Here is a 5000-nt window from a genome sequence, read left to right on the forward strand (position 1 = left end):
GCGCGGGGGCGGCCGCGGCAGGCCGCGTTGGGAGCGCGTGGGCGGCCGCGGCAGGCCGCGTTGGGCGCGCACGCGGGGGCGGTCGGGCACGCGCGGGCGTGGCCTGGGCGCGGGCGCGCGCGGCCGGGGCCTGGGCGCGGGCGCGCGCGGCAGGCGCGCAGCGCGGCCGGGGCGTCGGCGCGGGCGCGCGCGGCCGTGGCCTGGGCGCGGCGCGGCCGGGGCCTGGGCGGGCGCGGCGCGGCCGGGGCCTGGGAGCGGCGCGGCCGGGGCCTGGGCGCGGCCGTGGCCTGGGCGCGGGCGCGCGCGCCAGGCGCGCAGCGCGGCCGTGGCCTGGGCGCGGGCGCGCGCGGCCGCGTGCGGCTGGGGCTCATGGGCGCGGCTTGGGCCGCGCATGGGCATGCCATGGCTTTGGCACGCTGGGCACCGTCTTGGCCGACCTTGGAGGCACTTGGCCAAGCATTGGAGGCCTTGGCTTGGCCTAGGCTTGGCCAAGTGTGAATGGGCTTGGCCTATTGCGAAGAGTCACGGCAAAGGTTCGACCGAAGCTCGCGGCGCCCCGGACGGAGCCGGGCCGCTCCCGCCTTTGCCGCGGCGCACGGGCGCCGCCGCCGTCCGGCCGTCGCGGCGGCCGCGCACGGCACTTCGGCTTCCTCCGTCGGCCCTCCCGGGACGCGCGACCCGTGCGACCGGGACGCGCATCCCGTGCGACCGGGACGCATGTCCGGGCGGTTCCCGTTTGCAACGCTCCTCGGTACTTTGGAACGCTTGGGGTGGGCTTTGGGCGGATGCCCCGCTGGGGTGGTAGGGAGGGGGGGCTGCTGCCGCCGCGGCGGGCCTTCCGCTCCACTCCGCACAAGCCCGCCGTGGGCACTCGCTGCGGGCGTGCCCGGCACCGTTCGTCCTCGAGGGATTCGGCCCGTCGGCTCGCTCGGATGGGCCACGCGCAGCGGGCCCACGACGGAGCCGGCACGCTCCTTCTGCTGGCGCGGCGCTCGGTCTACGCCTCCGGCCGGCCGTTGCGGCGGCCGTGCACGGCGCTTCGGATCGGTCGGCCCGTCGTCCCGTCCCTGACGAAGTTTTCGCGGCCGCGCGCGCGCGGAGTTGGATCGGCCTTACTTGGTCCGATCCTTCGCCCTCGCATGTTGCGTGGGCTCGGTCCCGTCCCGTTCGGTGAAATCTTTGTCCGCTCTGGTGCGTCCCTGTGGGTTCCTTTGTCGGTTTTGCGGGTTCGGCCGGGCCTTCCGTGCCGGCCCGTCGGCTCGCTCGGATGGGCCCCGCGGAGTTGGCCCACGACGGAGCCGGCACGCTCCTTCCGCTGGTGCGGCGCTCGGTCTATTCCTTCGGTCGGCCCTTGCGGCGGCCGTGCGCGGTGCTTCGGATCGGTCGGCCGGTCTTCCCGTCCCTCATGAAGTGTTCGCGGCCGCGCGCGCGCGGAGTTGGATCGGCCTTACTTGGTCCGATCCTTCGCCCTCGCATGTTCCGTGGGCTCGGTCCCGTCCTGTTCGGTGAAATCTTTGTCCGCTCTGGTGCGTCCCTGTGGGTTCCTTTGTCGGTTTTGCGGGCTCGGCGCCGGGCCTTCCGCGCCGGTCCGTCGGCTCGCTCGGACGGACCGTGCGCAGGTGGTCCCCGACGGAGCCGGCACGCTCCTTCCGCTGGCGCGGCGCTCGGTCTATGCCTCCGGCCGGCCCTCGCGGCGGCCGTGCGCGGCGCTTCGGTTCGGTCGGCCGGTCGTCCCGTCCCTCACGAAGTTCCTGCGGCCGCGCGTGCGTGGAGCGGGATCGGCCTTACTTGGTCGGATCCGTCGCCCTCGCCTGTTGCGGGGGCTCGGTCCCGTCCCGTTCGGTGAAAGCTTTGCCCGCTCTGGTGCGTCCCCGTGGGTTCCTTTGTCGGTTTTGCGGCCTTGGCGGCGGGCCTTCCGTGTCGGCCCGTCGTGGGCCCGCTGCGCGTCCGTGCGCGGTGCTTCGGATCGGTAGGCCCGTCGTCTGGGTCCCTTACGAAGCTTTGCGCGACCGCTCCTTTGTCGCCGGTCCCCTGTTAGGGCTGACCGAGCCCTCCGTTCGCCCCCTGGCCCGTCGCATGGGCCGCCGGCGCCTCCGCGGCGCCCCACCGAAAACTGTCACGACGCGCATCCAGCGCCGACGAGGTCGCAGGTTACGTGCGGCAGCCGGGGGGCTAGGCCGAGCGGCGGCGGGCCCGCCCACGGACGGGCGCGGGGAGGAGCGCAGCCGGCACGCGGCGCGGAGCGGCGGCGGCATGCCGCCGGGCGGCCGTCGGCTCAACCGTGCCCGAGTCCCGCGGGCACCGCGTCGCCCGGCCGGCGCGAGCGGCGGCGGGCCCGCCCGCGGACGGGCGCGGGGAGGAGCGCAGCCGGCACGCGGCGCGGAGCGGCGGCGGCATGCCGCCGGGCGGCCGACGGCTCAACCATGCCCGAGTCCCGCGGGCACCGCGTCGCCCGGCCGGCGCGAGCGGCGGCGGGCCCGCCCGCGGACGGGCGCGGGGAGGAGCGCAGCCGGCACGCGGCGCGGAGCGGCGGCGGCATGCCGCCGGGCGGCCGACGGCTCAACCATGCCCGAGTCCCGCGGGCACCGCGTCGCCCGGCCGGCGCGAGCGCACGAGGGCGGGAGGCAACCGGGCGGCGCCTGCGGAACCGGATGCGACGGCCGGCGCGGCACGGCCCCGACGGGTCCGCACCGAAGACCAGCGCGGTGCGGATCGACCGCTGATGAGGTCAGAGGTTACGTGCGGCAGCCGGCCGGCTGGCCCGAGCGGCGGCCGGCACGCGACGGGGATCGAGCGGCCCCGACGGCTTGCAGCCGGGCGGCCGACGGCTAGGCCGTACCGGAGTCCCGCGGTCGTTCGGGCGAAGGGGCGCATGCTGCGGGAAAGGCCTGCGGCGGCGAACCGTCCGCCCGGCCGGCCAAGCCTTCCGCGGCGGCGCGCACGTGGCGGCGCGGCCGAGATGACCGAGCGAAGCCCCGGCGATGGGCGGCGCGCACGTGTCCGTGCGGCCGAGATGACCGAGCGAAGCCCGGGCGGCGCCCGCCGTGCGCCCTGCCGGATCGCGCCTTCCGCCGGCGCGCAACGCCGGTCCCGCGTTCCGGCCGCGGGAGAGGCCTGCGTCGGCGAACCGTCCGCCCCGCCGGCCGAACCTTCTGCGGCTGCGCGCACGTGTCCGTGCGGCCGAGATGACCGAGCGAAGCCCCGGCGACGGGCGGCGCCCGCCGTGCGCCCCGGCGGATTGCGCGGCCCGCCGGCGCGCAACGCCGGGCCCACGTTCCGGCTGCGGGAAAGGCCTGCGGCGGCGAACCGTCCGCCCCGCCGGCCGAACCTTGCGCGGCGGCGCTTACGTGTCCGTGCGGCAGAGATGACCGAGCAAGCTCCGGCGATGGGCGGCGCCCTCCGTGCGCCCCGCCGGATCGCCTGCGAGCGGCGAGCGTCCGGGCGGGCCCCTTTCGCAACTTCCCTCGGTACTCTAAACACCCCTTGCCTCTCGGTCTTCCCCCCGACCCTCTCGGTATTTGCTCGGATATGTGCATGCATCGTCCCTCGTCGCCTTCGGTTATCCTCCCCGGGGTGGGCTTTGCGCCGACGCGCCAACGGGGTGGTAGGGGGGCTGCAGCCGCGGCCGCCGCGTTTCGCCATCCGCGCGTGCGCCGCCGGATCCGAGTGGAGGTCGCGGGCGACTCGTCGATGCTTGTACTAGGGGCGCATGCCGGCAGCCCCCCGCGGGGTGCGGGACCCCCGATCGGCGTGCGAGGGACGGGCGTCCGGGCGGGCCCCGTTTCCAACTTCCCTCGGAACATTAAAACCCCCCGACCCCCTCGGTCTTCGCTCCGGCCCTATCGCTATTGCTCGGATATGTGCATCCACCGTCCCTCGTTGCCTTCGGTTATCTACCCCAGGGTGGGCCTTGCGCCGATGCCCCGATGGGGTGGCAGGGGTGGGGCTGCCGCGGCCGGCGCGTTTCGGCATCCGCGCTTGGGGGCTCGGACCCGAGTGGAGGTCGCGGGCGGCTCGTCGATGCCTGCACCGGGAGCGCATGCCGGCAGCCCCCCGCGGGGCGCCGGACCCCCGATCGGCGTGCGATGGACGGGGGGAGGGGCGGGCCCGGTTTGCAAATTCCCTCGGTACTTTAAAATCTCACGGCCCTGTCGGTGCTCCCTCCGGCCCTATCGCCACTGCTCGGATATGTGCATCCACCGTCCCTCGTTGCCTTCGGTTATCTACCCCGCGGTGGGCTTTGCGCCGATGCCCCGATGGGGTGGCAGGGGGGCACGCTCTAGGCCGTGCCACGGGGCGCGGGCGCCGGCGCCGTACGTCCCTCGCGGCGGCCGTGAGCGGCACCTCGGCTTGCTCGGTCTGTCCTCCCGGGACGCGCGACCCGTGCGACCGGGACGCGCATCCCGTGCGACCGGGACGCGTGTCCGGGCCGTTCCCGTTTGCAACGCTCCTCGGTACTTTGGAACGCTTGGGGTGGGCCTTGGGCGGATGCCCCGCCGGGGTGGTAGGGAGGGGGGGCGGCTGCTGCCGCGGCGGGACTTCCGCTCCACTCCGCACAAGTCCGTCGCCTCGCGGCGGGCGCGCCCGGCACCGTTCGTCCCCGAGGGAGCCGGCACGCGCCCGCCGAGGCCCCGGCGCATGGGCGCCGCCGCCGGCCGTCCGCGCGGCGGCCGTGCGCCGGCTTCCTCCGTCGGCCCTCCCGGGATGCGCGACCCGTGCGACCGGGACGCGCATCCCGTGAGACCGGGACGCGTGTCCGGGCCGTTCCCGTTTGCAACGCTCCTCGGTACTTTGGAACGCTTGGGGTGGGCCTTGGGCGGATGCCCCGCCGGGGTGGTAGGGAGGGGGGGCTGCTGCTGCCGCGGCGGGACTTCCGCTCCACTCCGCACAAGTCCGTCGCCTCGCGGCGGGCGCGCCCGGCACCGTTCGTCCCCGAGGGAGCCGGCACGCGCCCGCCGAGGCCCCGGCGCATGGGCGCCGCCGCCGGCCGTCCGCGCGGC

The sequence above is a fragment of the Phoenix dactylifera genome, chromosome 10 (assembly GCF_051530095.1).
Source record: "Phoenix dactylifera cultivar Ajwa chromosome 10, Ajwa_hap1_PhDact_Kaust_v1.1, whole genome shotgun sequence".
NCBI classification, from domain to species: domain Eukaryota; kingdom Viridiplantae; phylum Streptophyta; class Magnoliopsida; order Arecales; family Arecaceae; genus Phoenix; species Phoenix dactylifera.